Here is a 19321-nt window from a genome sequence, read left to right as displayed (position 1 = left end):
AACCTGCTGGGCTCTGATCTGCTTGTCAGGGAACTGATTTCCCTCTGCGCCAACTGCGTCCAATATCCAAAACCGAAGGTTTTGCTTACCTTTTTTTCAACTCTGTCACACTAAACTCCTGATGTCTTGTAAAAAAAAAAAAGAAGAAAAAAAACATCTCTATACACAGAGCAAGGCAGGACACATCCTGACGAGGTTTTATATCTCGGAATAGAAGTAAAGGCAGCTTGTGGATATATACTGATAAACCTACTCCAGCAGCCTTTCCAGAGAGAAAGCAGAAACCTTAAGGGGATACCACAGAGAGAGAAACATTCACAGTCCTGAAAAAACAAGGGTTGTTTGAAGGCCCTTTTGGGAATATCATGGTGCCGGGCAATTTTTCTTTCAAAGAATAAAGGTGGTTCAAGTTAATGCTGTCTGTGGATTTAGAAGGGGTTCAGCCAACAGTCTAGCAGACATGCTGCTCAGTTCAGCACCTCGGAGGCCGTCTACAAGCTCAACTCTATCTAGGTCATGGAGGTCTCCGATCATGGAGACAACATGGTGATGCACCACAACCACTCATTTACACAAAGTAGAGGACAGCTTCATTTGGTCCGATGCAGGGCCTTTACTTAGGACTCCGTAATTCACGGATAATTACTGGAAATATTTAGTCTGACGAACATTTTCTTTACAATAAACACCAGCTAATTACCCGACTGTACTATTTAATTGTCCCGCGCTCTATAAACATGCGCAGACACAAAGGCAGTAAAGTCGAGCTGTAATGCAGAAAGAGTAGAGCTGCTGAAAACTAGAAGAAGAGGGAGGTGGGAGGAAGAGAGAGAGAGGAGGGGGGGAGGGAGGGGGGGGGGTTACCAACTCCCCAAGGAAGGAAAGGCAAGGGGGAAGTGGTGAGGGGTAAACTTCAGACAAACACTGTGCGCTTTGTTTGTTTTTTTTCCCAACCCCCTGAAAAACCAGAGTCTGTCATCCATTCTGACCCGACAACAACATCTGTAAGCAATTGTTGGCTTACAAAAAAAAAAAAAATGAGAGAGAGCGAAGGGGGGGGAAAAAAAACAATGCAATTACTCCCATACCAATCAAAACAGAATTAAACAAGAGCTTGTCCTCTAATCACTCCCACATGAATACATGTGTAGCCGTCATCCCCAACCAAAGACATTTTTGTCCTACTTGCGCAGATATCATCTCAAATCACTGCTGCGTGCGTTTGATAGACTGGATGCTTTCATTTCTGGGTTGTTGGGTTTTTTTGGTTTTTTTTTTCCAGTGCGAGTGAGTTAATCGTTAGAATATGTGCACGTATGTCTGCGCGGGGAATATTCGCAATGACGACTGATCACAGGTGCCACTCATTCACTCTGATCGGCACAAAACCGAAACGAGAGCACGATGAGGGGGGGGGGGGGGGGGGGGAGAAATAAAAAACTGTCTGACTGAAACTGTCATTACATCATTTCTAATGACTGAGCTGGAGTAAAAACAGCAGAGTTGGGGGAAAAAGAACAAGGGGAGAGAGAACCTGCTTTACAGCTGTTACTGAAGAGCTCCCAGCATGCTTTGTGTGCACGCATGCATGTGTGTGTCTTCTTATCGGCCCCCCCAGGTGAGTCAGACATGGAGAAAGAACTGAAAGTGCAGTAAATATGAGGGTCAGGATTGGGGTTTTGTGTGTGTGTGTGTGTGTGTGTGTGTGTGTGTGTGTGTGTGTGTGTGTGTGTGTGTGCGTGAGAGAGAGAGAGGGGAGAAAGAAAGCGGGGCATTCCACCGGTCGGGCAAATATTCACAAGTCCGAGCCACTGAAGCGTGTCTGACGGGCCTTTTGTGTTCCACAAGGCAGGCCACAGTTCCAAAGCAGCAATTAAAAGCAGGACCTTTTCACCCATAATCCCTCTGACCTGGGACGCCCACACCCAATCCTGCAGATGTTCCCCTCTCTGCTCTGGTGTTGCTCACCCCTCTGATGCTGCAAAAGCCAAAACAAAACAAAAAAAAAACTCCCCTCAGAAATTTACCAACACAAAAGACAACTTCCATCTGTGTTTACACCAAAGGCATTATTATGGTGGAAGGAACAGAGATCTCGGTTTACTTTGACTTAAAATGTCAGTTTAAGTTGTCATTTGACCCTTCACCAGAGAAAACAAACCGTCATCTACCTTTGGGATCGTATTTTTTTTTTATGGTAGTAGCTCGGAAACAATCACCTATAATGTGGACTACCTCACAAGGCCGAGCATCAGCAGCGCGTCACCGGAGGCCTGGCACGAACACGGCGATTTGCAAGTAGGCATGTGGAGCCTGTTGTTAGCCAGAATAAATGTTAATTTCATATTAACGTTCTTCCCCATGAAATGTCTGTCCTACACCCAATTAGAGAAGAGAGAAAGAGGGTGTATCTTTATTTGTGTTTGACTGTAATCCTTCCACACAGAAAGGGAGGCGATTAAACAGGTTTAAAATACCACAATTCAGACTGTTCACTCAGAAAAAAAAAAAAAAAAAGAAAAAAAAAAATTCTTATTTTATAAGCACATTAAGCAAATCAATTTAACATAAATTATACGCCTTGTCGACAAAGGCACCGAGTTGAAAGTCATCGGCAAATTGTACACATCAAAGTGAAACACTAAAATAAACTTTTGCCTTTGATAGGAAAAAGAAAAAAAAAAAATCGTGTTTTTCATGCAAGCTTGAACGAGTACTAACGGTATCAAAAAAAAAAAAAAAAAGAAAATCACTGCCTTTTGTTATTTCAAAGTCTACGTCTTTTACAAGCTTAATTTCATGAAACTGCTTTAGGTGTACCTCTGACTGCCCCCCCCCCCCACTCCGCCGCCTGCATTCCTGTCAACACATTTGCAAGTGCGCGGCAAAAAAAAAAACACACTCGGCTCAGAAACCGGGGGGACGACATTTATATATAAACTCTTGAAGTGTCTTCTTAGATTTGGCCACCCCCCCCTCCCTCTCACATCACAGACGGGGTACTGTATTTGTGTTCATTTCATTAGGGGCGACTGTTCAGTGTCGAGGGCCCCCCGAGGGGGGAGACTGGCAGCACCGCAGCATTCATCATCATTACATCAGCGACCACCGAGATCTGCTATCTTAGGCTTATCAACGCCGCGCAAACGCACCGCAGCGCGGCGAGTTAGAGGGGAGGGGGAGAGATGGGAGATGGAGACGATTGAGGGAGATTGTGAGCAAAAGTGGGATAAGGGGGAGAAAATGAATGGAGAAAAAGGGGAGGAGCGTGAGACTGAGTTTAGCGTGTGCGTGCGCGCGTGTTTGTGTTTTCCCGTATGCATGCATGCATCCGCGTAGCACCTCGCTGTGCCCCTGCATGCCTGCACATGTTTTCCTGTGCGTGCAATGTGTGTTTTGCACATTTCGCAGCTATGCCAACAATATTAAGGGCTCCTTCACAGCTGGAATAACTAAAACACCGAGGGGCGATCGGAGGAGGGGGAGCTGGCGAGCGGGAGGAGTCGGAGCCCGACGGCAAGATTAGCTGAATCCAGCAATAAAACGAGAGCGTGTTTTGCGTCGGATGAGGTCACCGCGAGAGGATGGAGGACCCCCGCGTTTGGGAGACGGCGGAAGTGCTCGCTCGGAGCGGTTTAAGGGGACCCGCCGTGGGGTTTCAAAAACTTGAGGAGGTGTTCCCAAAACTCGACAGCTCTTCAAAGAAAACCACATACTCGGGGTTTTCCATGTCGCCTTTGACACCGCACTTGCAGCTTGCCCTCGGCCCTGGAAGGCAAATGGGGAGGCGGTTGGGAGGTGTGGGGGGGGGGGGGGGATTTGGGATTTTTGTGGCCTCCAATTCACCAGCGAAACTTCACATTGTGCCCAGATGGCACTAAATCTGGCCTACAGCTGACGGGGAACCAGCCCCCTCAAGTAAGGGGCCATTTAGCAGGAATTAGTCCGCGACCCCGCCACACACATTACACACAAACGCATACGTATCAAACCTCCGCATACGCACACGCAAAACTGGTTTTAAGAGCGAGATCTCCTCGGCCCTTTGTGTCCCGCGACACGGCTGAGCCGTTCAGATTGTTTAGTCATTTACATGTCTCCTATATCGTCGCGCCACGATGTGGGAGTCCAACTTTACACTATAAAACTTACGAAGTTTTATAAGTCGATACTTTTATTGAGACGACCTCCTGGTTTTCAATCAGCTTTGAATCAAAAATATACTTTGATGCTATTTCCTGCAAGTAATATTTGACAGAAAAAAAAAAAACACTTGTCTTTACTTTATTTTTCAGGTAGATCATCTTCACAGCAAAACAATCGGGCACTGCTTGACGCAAGTGCACTACACCAAATTTGAAACGCCTCTTCAGATGAGGAGTGTTTTTTATTTGTTTTTTTTTTGTGTGTTTTTTTTTCCAAGGACAAACAGCGCGACAACACAGCCCCATCGGTGGCTTTCAGCGCAGCTAATGAGATTTATCCTCGCAATTGCGTCTCGGTCCCTCAGACCTCTCCACTTTAAGATGCTTTGGAGGGCTGGTGAGGGACCCTGTGCGCCGCGCCGCAGAACGAGCCGAGTGCATCTTACATTCCTGGGTAACAAACCCACACGATGTAATCATAACGCTTACACGACGCCTCTTTTGCGCTCGCCACGCAGCAGATAAAGGGGGGCGAATAAAGCGCGCGGCACAATGGGAAGCCGTGCTCCTTTTCCCAGCAGCCCCCTGCTTATTAGCCTGTTTGTTTATATATTTTGACTTTGCATTTGTGTTTTTTCTTCTTTTTCTTTTTTTTTTTTTTTTTTTTTTTTTTTGCGAACCACTTGTATTCAGGGCGAGTGGGGCTTTCCACAACTGAGACACCGGATAACGCAGGCAGCTTTGTTGGCAGTGGTGGCCCAGTTAGCCCCCCCCCCCCCCCCAAACCCCACCGCTCCCACTTTTATTCATTTTCTTCCCGTGCTAGACGCCTTTGTTTGATCAGACACTTTCCTGATTCTCGAGAACAAGGAGAAGATGCTGGTTCAGCCGAAGCAAAAACAATCAAACCTATTACAAGAAGAAGCAAATCTGTTCACGGGGGGGAGGGGGGAGGGGGGCGGGGAGAAAAAAGTTTTCCGTTCCTTGAGCTTTCCACGGTTTGCTTTCCGTCATTAGGAGTGACTTGAAATTCAGTTGTCTCCGAGTAATTCACCTGCCGCAGTGTATACTCTTCGCTAACTTTTCCACTCGGGGTACCCCCCCCCCCCACCCCCCACCCCCCCACCCCACGCACACGGCAGATGCTGCAAAGCACCGGAGAACGGGATCCGCATCCCGTCGGTGGGCCTCTCAACTCGAACAGCGAAAACAGCGCCGAGGCGTTCTTCACACCAGGCTTCAGAAGACGCTGCTCCGTGCGACGTTTCTCGAGAGTTCGCATGTAAAGCTCGCTGTGTGAACGCGGTTAGAGAGAGAGGGGAAGTGTTTCAGCTGTGTTGTCTGACGCTGTGTGTAAAGAAGTAGATGCTTCTTCCCCCCCCCCCCCCCCTCACATATACAAGAGCAATCACAGTGTTGCCGAACATAAATAAGGGGGGAGGAGAGGGGAGGGGGGGGGGGGGAGTGAGGGTGAGTGGAAGAGCAATTCCTGTAGTGATGAAACACACTTCTTCCCCTCTCTTGCTCTCTCTGCCTCCTCTTCACAGGGGATGGAGCAGATAGATGGTCCCGCGTAAACGCGGCGGCAGCCGGCACGGACGATCTGACAGAAGGTCGTCCGCGTTCCGACCCGGGGGGGGGGGGGGGGGGGGGGGGAGCCAAGGATGCTCGCCTCGTGTCCTCCGCGCCTCTGACAGAAGTATATAACAAAAGAGCAGGTAACTAAACTAACCGAGGACAATCCGAAAAAAAAAAAAAAAAGGCTGCGCGGCTACGGGTCACAGAGTTGCCGTGACAACGTTGGGCTCCACCTGGGCCTCGAAAGTTCCTTTTTTTTTTTTTTTTTTTTTGCCCGGCGCAGTTGTCCTCCTTACTTATTTGGACCGTACTCCCTCTGCTACCCGCCTCATTTCTATCTCCCCCTTTTTCTTTGCCTTCATTCCACCGTGTCACCGGAATAAGTGTCGGAGTGGAATGAGTCGGTGCCGCTCTGTGATTAATGACGGGCTCCGGCGTCTCCGGGGCCGAACACTAAAAACAGCCAGGGGGCAGCGCGATAATGCACAATAATAAAGCCAGCAGACAATCAGCCAGGCAAAGCAAAGGCCTATTAGCCAGCCCCATCAGGACGGCTAAGTGAGAAATTAGCCCTTCCCAAGCGCCGCCACAATTCATCAAGTGCCGCCCCTGAATCCCCCCCTCAAGAAGTCATAATGTTTACTTAAAGACTGGCCCCGATGCCCCAGCGGCGAGCTTTATTGGCTCTTATTAATTCCCGTCCTGGCCCTCGCGGCCGTGCCATTTAAACCGAATTAAAGGGGTGAAAATTGGATGAGATGAAGTTGTCTCGGTGTTTGGCTCGCACATGATAAAGCCGGACCTAAACAGAAGGAGACTTCGGAGAGAAATACGGAGGGAGGGCAAACGAACAGGGATGCAAAGGAATGCCGAATGAAGCTGTCCTGAAATGCGCCGCAGTCAGTCAGAGGAATGCAGGGAGAAAAGGAAGAGCATTTGCTTTAATGCTGTACTTCCTGTGTGGATGGGAACGGATCCAAAAAAAAAAGGGTACGGGTCGCACATTCCCCGGACGCAGAAGTGGAGGGTTTTGTCGTATCTTCGCTTTATCCTTGTCTTTCCATCTGTTGGCATGAAAAATACCTTAAAACAAGGTCACTCGATCAACCTGAATTCAACATGTCAGTGATTAAAAAAAAAAGAGAAAAGAGGACAGGGACAGGTGGCAGAGTTGGTCTTAAACCAACAGGACACGGATTCATATTAGTTTTGCCGATTTAGTGATTATTCAGAGCTGACTTTATTTTCTAGTCAATCAAATGTGCCAAATTGATGATTCGAGCTTCTCAAAGGTTTGCAGTTGTTTTCTGTTTTTTTTATATTTAGGGCTGCGTATCAAACTTCGATTGCTTTCGTGGCACTGACCGAACCACTTTGGAACTATCTACTATCCAAAAATGCCTTTCGGTACCAAATATAGATACCGAGGCTCAGCGACTGGAGGCTTCTCGGCCAGCTAGCGTCTATTGATAGCATGTGAGGCATAAATTCTGTAAATTCTAGCATGTAGTGCTAACTTGCATGTGAGGCGTTTAGGGAACATTGGTAAATTCTATCATGAAGCTTTAAATTCCATGTGAGGCGTTTAGGGAATATCTGTAAATTCTAGCATGTAGCGATAACTTGGATGTGAGGCATTTAGGGAACATCGGCAAAATCCAGCATGTAGCGATAACTTGCATGTGAGGGGTTCAGGGAACATCGGTAAATTCTAGCATGCAGTTATAGCTTGGATGAGGCATAAATTTGGTCATTTCTAGCATGTAGCTATAACTTGCATGTGAGGCATTTAGGGAACATCGGCAAAATCCAGCATGTTGCGATAACTTGCATGCGAGGCGTTTAGGGAACATCGGTAAATTCTAGCATGTAGCTATAACTTGCATGTGAGGCGTTTAGGGGAACGTCTGCAAAATCCAGCATGTAGTGATAAATTGGATGTGAGGCGTTTAATCTGTAAAATGTTGCTACAGAAAATATCTTGCGTTACACTCTCCCCTTCTAAACTGCATGAAACGTAAAGATTTCTATCGTATTGTGTAATATAATTTTGTAGAGTGGATTTTATAAGATTGGTATAAAAAAAAAAGTATGCCTCAGAAACCGATATCCAGATGAAGCTAAAATAAAGGTACTGGTATTGAATTTTTTTTTTTTTTTAATAACATATTATTATAAGTATCTTTGCATTTTTAACTGTCAGACAAGATAAGTCACAACATAAGAGTCACCTGTGGGCTTTGGAAACTTTCCAAAAATTTTCTAAGTAAATCAATTAATCACAAAACAAACCGATGAATCAATACTGGGAATAATCAGCAGCCAATTGTCAGATTTGTTTTTGTTTTTTTTATTGCAGGCGCTGTTTCCAAAGTTTTCTCCTCCCGACTTGTTTAAGCAGAGCCTTCATTGACAGTGTACGGGCGCACTGCACCGCGCATGTAAGTGGAGCGTACAAGAGTCCCATCTATGTGAACTGTGAGTCTGTGTTGGCTGATGGTGCTCTACAGAGTAATCTGGAGTATACCGCAGAGGAGGTGCGAGATCAAAGACAGCTGAAGCTCAGAGGGAGTCCCAGAGACTTCTAGCTCACTGACGGCTCTCCCCACGGCAGCGTAGGGGAGACAACTCTCTCCCTTCACTTTCATATCAGCCACAGAGCCCCCCCATCCCTCTGCACTGGCTCGTAGGCTCCACACACACACACACACACACACACACACACACACACACACACACACACACACACACACACACACACACACACAGGAACAGGCAGTCTCAGAGGATTTGGTAGTGCTGCCAAACCTGCATCCCACCTACAGCATCACTCCTCCACACATGGCTACACACACACACACACACACACACACACACACACACTCACACACACTGTTGCTCATCAGAAACCGATGCATCAAAAAAAAAAAAAAAAAAAAAACACAGCTGAATATTTTTGAAAGGCTGAGTTCAGGAAGAAAGTCTCAGCCCAATAAAATAAATAAAAAAAAGAGACTCACGCAACTCAAATACCAAGACGATATCGCACCGCGCAACACTGCAACGAGATGCCGTAAAAAAAAAAAAAAAAAAAAAAAAAATTGTAATAAAAAAACTCAACGGGCGCTTCCCGAAGATTCGGCAACAAACAACAACAACAACAACAACAAAAAAACTTCCCCATAAACTCTAAAGAGTACAGTCACAAAATGGCCCCCTGAAAAAACAACAAAAAAAAAATCCTCAGCATCAAGAGCTGGGAACAAGACCGTCGTTAGACAGGCAGACCCTCCCCCCCCCCCCCCCCCCCCCCCCCCAGGCCCGTCAGACTTGACTGAGGAAGCCAAACATCTGGGTGCGTTTACTCGTTTCAGCTGTTAGCAACCCCGCCTCAAATAAATCTGGGAGCTGCAACGCCATCGCGTAGGACAGCTCCTAAACAAACACGCTCGCCGGCTGGCTCGCTCGCTCGCTCACCTCCGTGCGCCCGAGCGTCTCAACCGGAGCCGGGCCGCCAAATACATTTCGTGCGGAGGAAGAGCAGGACGAGGAGGAGGAGGAAGAGGAGGAGGAGGAGGAGGGCCTTAATTGGAGCGTTTGACGGGTGCCTGGGGTTAATTGGGAAGCATGGAGAGCAGCTGGCTCGGCGGTGGAAGTTGAGACGGGGATAATAAGTTCACCCTTTGCAGGAGAGACAGTCGGTGATGAATCAGATCAGAGGAACGGTGTACTGTAATCATCCTCACATCTCCCCTCCTCCAACCTCGGCACGCCTGACAAGCGGAGACAACCTGGCTCCCAGCTACGCAATCTGGCACCTATCACACAGGACTGGCAGTCGCAGGGAAAGAGATCACCCAGCGATGGTTCACACACACACACACGCACACACACACACACTCTCGCAAACACTGTAACGCAGCATCCATTCAGCTAATCACTCACACACACAATAATTCTTACCTCCAGGACACGGAACCGAGTTTATCAGTTCGCCGGTCGATGTATGTAAATCTCGACAACAATGTGTGTACTAATGGCTTATTACCCTGCTGTTAGTTGGTTTGCATTGATCTCTGTGCCGGGGGTGGGGGTGGGAGGGGAGGGTGCGGGGAGGGAGGGAGGGAGGCGACTGGAGCAGTTCACCGCTCGTATGTCGCAAGCAGGACTCTAATCACATTCCAGCTTGTTTCAATAAAAGACAAACATTAACATAAACCCTCTCAAACAACACCAGCAACAAAAACAACAACAAAAAAACTTCACCCCGGCTCGGTCCGTGCAAGAAGAAGAAGGAGGAGGAGGAGGAGGAAGAGGAAAAAAACTTTCCTGGATTACAGTGTAATCGGGCCCATATGGGATGAGTCTGTGGAACTTTTGGAGAGTCTCTAAAAACAGCGTATAGATTGCATTATGACTTCCTAAACGAGAAAACCTATTCTCTCCAGAGGGACAGACATCCCCCCCCACCCCCAAAATAAAAAAAAAAAATTAAAAAAAAGTGATTCTAGCAGCGGTAGAGGCGTATTAGACGTAACGCCGGAGTCGGTTCCTTGTGCTGGGAGGGTGGCTGAGGGAGCGTTTGGGGGCTGAAGGAAGCCCAGGTAGAGTCATAGGCAGTAATGGGAGGAGACAGCGACTTAGGGCGCCACACAAAAGCCAGGGCTTTATAAATAATTCCAAAAGCTAACAGGATCCCTTGTATGTGTGAATCTGTGAAATACATTCACACATGAATGCACACACACACACACACACACACACACACACCCCGCCACCAGGGGGAATAGGTTATTCACACTGCTCCGCTGTGGCTGTACTGAGTATGACCCGCCTCGATTGGTAAATTTGGGGCAAATATCTTTCTTGCATAGATGATGCCAAAAACAGAAAAAGTAATACAATTTTTTTTTTTTTTTTTTTTAAACACCAACCCGGAAAGGTCCATTTCTCGCACACACACATTTACACACTCGCACACTCACTCACTCACTCACTCACTCATAATGCAGGGCAGCAAAGCACACCGGAGACCTGTCTTGTAAATCTCTTTGTGAAAGCAGCTTTGGGGGGTAGACAGGGGCTTACATACTGAGCCCTGAGGTAGAGCTACAGACTCCACTCCCTCCAAACCCCCCCACGGTCTCTCTGCCTCTCCCACACACATACTAGGGCGCTCTCATGTTCTCTCTTTCCTCACTTTTCCGTCTACCCCACATTTCCTCCTCTTTTCCGTGCCCTTCTTTCACCTTTTTTTTTTTTTTTTTTTTTCTCTCCCCTAAGCCTCTCCCCCACCCTCCCACCATTCTTCTCTCCTCCCCTCTGTCCAGGCCCGGGCTCCAGAGCGCCGGTCCTTTAGCCCCCGCAGGCTCCCGCAGCGTTGCAGTGACTAATGTCCTGCCTTCGCTCAGACAATGAGTTTGAGACTGAGCCGGGAAAGTGTTGAGGAGGGGAAAAAGACTCCGGCACCTTTGACAAATGGAACCCTTCGCGCCGCCGTGCCCACTGAGGGAGGCTTTACAATGTTGCGCTCCACGCTCCACGTCCTCCGAGGGGACGGCTGCAGCCCCGCAAAGCCGCATCTGGGGGGAAACATAATGAATTCTTTGGGAAGTCTAACCTGGCTTTTTCTTCATGAATAAGATATATTTCCAAAGCACGTCGACCCCTCTTAATAAAAACACCAGTCTGGCAGGAATAGCCGAAGCCGTTTTAGGGCCCCGTGTACACGTTAATATTTCTGTTTCTCTATAAATTTTCTCGGGCCCACTTCTTTTCCCGGGCCTGTCACTGCGAGGCCGGCTGCTACGATTTCTCCCCGCCCCGCCCCACCCACCCACCCACCCACTGGAAGGTGGAAAGGAGCCACGGTGACAAACTGTCATTAAAAACGGCTCGAGTCGCTCTCTTTCAAGGAACTCAAACTCTTGGATGCTCCCTCCTCTACCCCACCCCGGCCCCCACTCTCCCCAATACAACCCTGAAAGGAACTGGGCTTTGTCTGAGGAGCAAAGGAGAGAGGAATCCCTCCCCACCCTCCTTCCCTCACCACCACCACCACCACCACCACCACTCCTCCTCAAACCCCTACCTCCCCTCCCCGAACCCTGTTCCTCACTCCCTGTGGAGTATTGTTAAAACACAGCCCCCTCTCTTTCCGTGGCCCGGCCTCTTAAAACAGCGTGCTTTGCATGAGAAAAAACGATTAGTCTTCAAATGCTGCGCTGTCAAAGGGAGGGCTCTTTCAGGTTGGGGCCGAAATTTGCTCAGATAGTAGAGTTCCCCCTTTTGTTTTTTTTCCCAAAGATGAGGCATTATTAGAGCCGGGGTCTGTTAGCATTCATTACTGCAAAGAACACACTGAAGGGGCTTATACGGGATACCCTCCTCCTCCTCCCATCTCGAGCCCCCGAGTCCACAGCAGACGGAAATGAAGGGGGCAGAGTGTGTGTGTGTGTGTGTGTGTGTGTGTGTGTGTGTGGTAGGGGTGGGTGGGGGGAGAGGACTCATCTAAACATGTTTGGAGAGCAAAGAGAATATCTGGGCCCGCGCTTCTTTCAGGTATTAACCTTGGGATTTACATTTGACATTCAAACAATAGACACCTCCTTGACCTCCACTCCAGGATGCAGCGGGACTGGAGGATAACTCCCAGTGAAATACAACCGCGAGCAGCATGGGATTGCAAACACGCGGGGGTTCAACATTGTGAGCATCGTTGCATGACAACACGCGTCTTGATTACCAGCTCGAGTTTTGTTCAGAAAAATATCCACTTAACAATTTTTGGTTGAAAATTTAAAAAAATAAAAATAAAAACAACAACAAAAACGTGCGTCCGTGCGCCAGTGCCTTCGGAGAAGCCCGGCTTCACACGTCGAGTAGCGAGGGGCGACGTGACAAATCATTGTTCACGGCAAGCGGCCAGTTCATCCGTCTCCCGATCGCCACCCCGGACAAGAAAGCAACAGACCCCCTCACGGATGCCACAACCGGCTCCCATCAAAGCTGACACAATGCCACATCTGCAATAGCAACACCCCACACACACACACACCCCCACCGACCCCCTCCCCGGTGGCGGGGGGGGGGGGGGGGGGGGGGACTGTCTCTTTAGGCGCTCAACTTTACGCGCAGCCCACACGCAAATGGGCCTCAAAAAAAAAAAAAAAAAAAACACGTCACCCTCTTGCTGCTACACTTCACACCCAACACCTAAAGACATTTTTACAGCGGCTTCGGCAAACAGAGGGGCGGGGATGAGCGGCGGCCACATGCAGGCGCGACCTGTCCTGTTCCTCCTCGAGCGCGTGAGAAAAGAAAACGCGGCCGCTCGCTGGCACACGCTGCATTCACACACACACACACACACACACACACACACACACACACACACACACACCTTTTAACGCGACCTGCAGCGGGCCTCGTGTCAAGCTGTCAAACACATCTTCAGCAATTCCAAATTCAAATCACTCAAATTTACGTGACTGTTTGTTACTCCTTTTTTTTTTTTTCTTTCTTTTTTTTAAGTATTGTTTTATGTCCGACTCCTGAGCTCATCGTCAGGTCCAGTTGGAGTTTCCAAAAAGGCTAAAAGCCATGGAAAAAAAAATTATACAAGAAACACAGAGCTCTCTCTCTCTCTGCTTCACTAAAGCAACTTAAGCTCCTACTTTTTGACCTTCCATTTCTTATTTCTTCATGCCAGTGAAAAACAAAAAAGTTGCTTCCAACTGAGACAAGACAAATACAAATATTAAAAAAAAAAAAAAAAAAAACGTGTGTGAATGAGAGCGCTGCAGAATACATGTACATGCATGCATTTCTAGCGTGATGAGTGTTGACTGCTTTTGCCGGCTGCAAAAGCCCCAAGTGTATTGAGATTCCTGAATGTGAGTAATATACATATCTAAAATTACAGTTTGCTATCTTGAGTCTCATGCCCTCTTCATCGCTACTCTCTCCCCCTTCCCCAACCCCCAACCCCCCAACGCACGCCTTATCCAAAGACATCACCCGGCTTGAAAGGTGCCTTTAGCAGGCTCCTTGAAACGAGAGAGTGAGGGTCCCGCTCTGGGACAATGATGGTTGAGGTGGAGGGGAGCCGGGGGAGCAGGAACACATAGCATATTAAATCTGCTGGCGGAGCTGGGTCGTCCACACAGAGAGCCAGAGAGTCAGATCTGAGGCATGCCCTGAAGGGATGGCTGGGCCTGGGGATTAGGAGGCCAAGGAGAAGCCCTCGCGCACCCGAAGACCCCTTCTTGTCTCCGCTCGTACGCAAATGCATCCGGACGTTTTTGACGCTTCTCAGGTTTGCCATCTCTGCCCAAGTTTTTTTTTCACGGCCCTCCTCCGCGCCTCGCAAAACACACCAGCGCGCGCGCACGCGCACACACACACACACACACACACACACACACACACACACACACACACACACACACACACACACGTCCGCTCGCTCTCATGCACTCATGCACAGCTTCTTTTTTTTTTTTTTTTTTTTCCCCCCTCAATCACTACCTCTGTCTGACTTGTCCTCTTTCTTTCCCCCACTGTGTCTGTTTCATTTGATGTCAACATATCAAAGTACCAAATCATCAAAGTAAGAGATTTCTTTTGGGGGCCGTCGACTCAACTACACCAGTTATATGCAAGCGACGCAACAGCTAATCATAATACACAGGGAATTACTGCAAACTTTCCCTGGCCTGCCGGCTACTGTGTGTATTCACTTACTATAAACAACTTAAAATTGTCACCATTTACACCTTTAACTTCTCAAGAATTATGTTGTTTTTTTTTTAAAGGGATAAACACACAACCCCCTGCAGAAAAACCTACAAAACAAGTAAGATTACACGCAAAAAAAACAAACAAAAAAAACAAACTGCAATACACTCCTCATTATCTTGAGGATAATCAACTTCCCTCAACATTACCCTCGAACAAAACATTTTGCCACCTCTTTGAGTGCTTCAGGACGCAGCGTTAGTGCAACAACACAGCTCATTAGGGGCCTCTTGCATACAGACCTGATAACAGGTACTCTTCCTGCTGGGCGTAAAAAAAAAAAAAAGGCCGGAGGACACGAGCTGCCTTAAGCTGTGAATGCAGGGGCCCTGCAAAAAAAAAAAAAAAAAAAAAAGAGGAGCGGGCCATACCTCAAAAGCTAATAGCGTGTCATCTCCCCGCATTAACATGACAGCCCCTCTATTCCGCCAGGTCACCGGGTCACAGGTGGCCCGGGCCAATGTCCCCATGCATAATGAAAGCAAAAAGGAGCGCTTAAAAGTTGAGATAAAACGCTGCTGCTGCTGCTATCTGACGGACTGATTCCAGCAGAGGGGAAACGTTATCCGCCTGCTCCTCCCGCGTGGAAGTTGAAGGAGCGCAGGGCGGCAATGATACATCTTTTCTGGCTACAGTAAGCGAATGGCTCCGACTTGTGCATCTCATTCCAGCAGATTAGCATCTTAAACACTGCTGCATTCATCCCTGCTGCTGCATCATAATGAGACAAAAGTCCTTTTCTGTTTTGTTTTTTTAAGGTAAAGGTGCACCAGTCTGAAACAAGTGTCAACCTCGGATATTATATTTAGTTATTATATGACAGCAACAATAATATACAGCACTCTTATTTATAATTGGAAGGTCCCAATTTCACGATATGAAGGTTTTTCATACAATTTATTTTATATAACATTTGGAAAATGGACTAACATCCACATTGTTGTGTTAAAATAGAAATTAAAGTCATTAATTAGGTGCAACATGCTTCGGTAGAATATTAAATCCTTTCATAAAGTGACATATTTCTAAATTTCAGAACTATAATCTGGATTAATCACACATAATCACCCAATTTTAAAGGCAACTGGTGGATACATTTTATATTCTGCACACACTCTGAAAATAAAATGAGATGTCATTTACATTGTGGCCTCCAATAATGATATAGAGGCAACTATATGTTTTTTTATTTTTTTTAATTGTCAGTATTATTTTAATATGCCTAATTAAGAAATCACAGGCCACAAAATGCAAAACATGCAGGAGGAAACAGTGCAGCTCGCTTTCTTTAATCCCTACAAATAACGTTAAATGAGTGATCCTTATGTTGTCATTTTAAAATTTAAGATTAGGCCCTAAAATTGTGTGATTTAAGGCCTGACATGTTTTTTTTTTTTTTTTAAAGCAAACCGAGTACAATAAATTTGACTGATTAATTTTCCAGATGAAGGCCCTGTGCACATTACTTTGTTATTATAAATAAAATAGGGGAAATACTAAATGACAGTCAGTCCCCTATAATTTTTTTTTATTTTATTAGACAAATGTAACCAGGACCTGTAAAAACTCTGCTCAAACCCAAACCCACAGCCAAAATGAGTGATGGAACCACCTCATAAAAATAGCTAAAAGGAGATTTTTATCTGCGTCAACTTGTGCTGTTAAACATCTTACTCGGTGTGTTCACTCGCTTCGGCCAAACCTGCGTTAATAATTCGCCATGTGTCAAAAAGAGGAGGATTTGAGCTGCACCGCATGGCTGAGCACCTCGGACCCTCGTCGTCCGTATGAAACCCGAGAGCAGACAAGCAGATAAAATGTGGAACAGCTGGCGAGGACAGGAGGGAAAGTTTCAAACAAATATCGGCACATGTGGAGACTCGGGGGGAGGGGAGGGGGGGGGCTCTCGAACGTTTTAATGTCCTGGACCCCTGAAACACTTCTGCTTCCTTAGTTGGTTTTTTTTTGTTTGTTTGTTTTTTCCACTGCACAAGCATGTGAAAGATTTTTTTGTTTTGTTTTAAGTGTTGATTTTAAAATGAAAAACCCACCTACTTTTTAATTACTCAAATCCAAGTGAAATCTAATGAACTAAAATCCAGTGGATTTATCCTATTTTTATATTTTGCTTTGGACCCCATAAAACTCCACACATGGACCCCTGCGGGGCCACAGACCCCACTGTAATGGGGGCTTCAATTTCTCAGAGCACATGCCTTCAAACACGCTATAGTGTGCCCTTAAACATTTCTCTTATTTTTAGCACATTCTTTGAACATAATTTTAAAAATGTTTCCATGGCCTATCAGATTGTCAGCAGCATTAATAATGTCTTGCTGCCGAATGATTTGCTTTAACTCAGGACACTCACTGCTGCAGAAATTAATACAACTGTACAGGCAAAACAAAGATTTCTTTCTATAAAAATCAATTCAGTGTAATTGTTTTGGACGTTTTTTCCAGTGCAAATATTTCATCTCACTATTCTGTGTGAAATTCTACAACGGCCTCAAACTTTTGAAGCTTGAAAAATATTAAAACAAACAAGTAAAAGTTGGATTGGTAGAGTGAAAAAATGAAATGTGTGTGGATGTCAAAGGTCAAGGCTGGGGTCAGCCTCAGGTTTGGTTGGATTTAAATTAAAAATCAAAGTCTGAACAAGCTTTTGCATCCTCTCACAAACGTTTTTTGTTTTTTTTAAACAAACTCTTAACAGGATAGAGCGAATCAATAACATACACTGAAATATGGTCACACATGCACATAAATATGAATGCCCCCCCCGCCCTTCCGCCACACACACACACACACACACCACACCCCCAGGCGCGTTTCTTGAGGTAAAGGGTCCAATAAAGTTTCATGCCTGCAGAAGTTTCAGTTCAAATCCCTCCACGGTTGTTGTTTTTTTTTGTCTGCTCTACAACACGCCAAGCGTAAAATAAACACGCTTTCCTCCACTAACTCCAAACTTTACGCAACTTCAAACGAGTTTCAAAACGCACATCTGTCTGTCGGATACTTGCAAAGTGTGCCATTCGCGGTTTTCTAACAACCACCACTTAATTCACAGAGAATAAATAGCACCCGGATCAAGTGTATCGCAGTCTGTGGTGCATTTTCGGCTGGTTTTTTGGGGATTCCACATCGAGGCATTCATCGCTGTTTGAAAAAGCTGCTGTTTCACGCGAGTGCAGTTGATTCACTTCATGTCTGCATGTGAACTTGTATGAAATCCCATCGTTTAGAAATATGAAACCTCCGCTGCTTCACAAAAGTCGGACTAAGCTTGAAAAAGTAGACAAATGAGCGCAACAGTAAAAAAAAAAAAAAAAAAATCTATTTAGCCTGAATTTTTTTTGACAGATTACTTACTTCTTTCTGGATGATTTCCCCTGTAACTCTCGACTTTTTTTGTTTTGTTTTAATCTTCTCAGGAAAAAAAAAAAAAAAAACGTGTCTTCTTTCTTCTGCTCCTCTTCCTAAGTTGCAGATGTGCCTCTGGAGTTGCCTGGGACTTATTTTTTTTTTTTTTTTTTTTTTTCTTTACGCTGCAAGTCCAACTCCAAAACGGCGCTGCCAGAGTTTTTCCTCTTGTCTGTCTTTCTCCTCCTTCTCACAGTTTGCTGTGTTCAACCACCGCCGGACTAACACCATCAGCCTGCCGATAATATCTGCCGATAGCAGACCACAGATGTGCGTAAAACCAACAGAAGCGTCAGAGAAGCGCGTGGAGAGTTCTTAATGCATTTAGTGCGTTTTTTCGAGGAGAAGAGAGAGGGCGAAGTGTGGGACTCCAGCTGCTCCTTCCCTCGCTTGACTCCTCCCTTCGGATTGCTCCCTCCTTTACTCACTGCCTCCCTCCTTTTTTTTTTGAAAAAAAATGTGTGTACCCCCTTTTCTTTCTTTCTTTCTTTCTTTCTTTCTTTCTTTCTTTCTTTCTCTCTTTCTTTCTTTCTTTTTTTTTTCTTTCTTTCAGGAAGCATTTTAGGAGACCGAGCATAAACCAACATTAAACTCCAAGTTTAGCAGAAGATGGCTACATTTTAAGGACAAATTGCGAAATTAAATCCACGTTTTAACTGTAAGAAGCTGTTTTCCTTTTTGCACCTAGAGTGTGAGTGTTTGAATGAATCTGCATGAGCAATGGACCTCGTCCTGACTGGGATTCTGCCATGTTTTCACCTACTTTAACAGGTTCTTTATAGAGCTGCTGGTCACTTTTCACAAAAACTTTAAAAACAGCCAGAAAATATATTGATCCGTTCTCCCAATAATTAAAGCTACAGGACACAGTGTAATTAAATGAACCTAAAAAAATTAAAAAAAAAAATCCAGGTGCTTCGCTTAAGTCTTACTTCCAGTTAAAAAACACACTATTTGCATTAAGGAGAATTTATGACTTCTATATTGTAAAGTGTTGATTTACAGTATATTAGGGCTACAAAAGTCTCCAGGGCTCAACCTTCAGAGGGATACCTAACGCAGCGGCAAAGCATGAGGGAAGCCCTCCTGTAGGGTTAGATGTAATCAATATACATAATCAATATACAGGGAAATTATGTGGTAAGAGAGGTCTTCAGGGTGCACTTTCAATCAATGAAGAGGTGGGTGTTTGGGAAGGAAAATCGCCCGTTAATCGTTTAACCAGGATTTGAATGTGTGTGTGTGTGGCCGAGAGGTCAAGTCCATCAAGACCTAGTCAGTCCATTTAACACGCATCCGATCGGCCGCTGTGGCAAATGAAGAAATGATTTGATTTGATGAAAAATTTCAGTCATTAAAGGACGTCTTTATAA

The 19321-nt window shown here is 46.0% G+C and overlaps 1 protein-coding gene across 1 annotated transcript in view; it reads right to left on the bottom strand.

Annotated features, from left to right (window-relative positions):
* gli3 (GLI family zinc finger 3) overlaps positions 1–18327 on the bottom strand; it is a 102812-nt gene extending 84485 nt beyond the window's left edge. Inside the window, 1 exon segment of the mRNA XM_069159672.1 lies at positions 17898–18327. The gene's annotated coding sequence lies outside the window, so the exon portion shown is untranslated.
* Positions 18328–19321: the final 994 nt, after the last annotated feature.

The sequence above is a fragment of the Embiotoca jacksoni genome, unplaced genomic scaffold (assembly GCF_022577435.1).
Source record: "Embiotoca jacksoni isolate LCO1_2020_lvr unplaced genomic scaffold, fEmbJac1.0.p SCAF_25, whole genome shotgun sequence".
Classification (NCBI taxonomy): Eukaryota; Metazoa; Chordata; class Actinopteri; family Embiotocidae; genus Embiotoca; species Embiotoca jacksoni.
The sequence above is the reverse complement of the archived record's forward strand: the minus strand, read 5'-3'. Positions and strand labels throughout refer to the sequence as shown.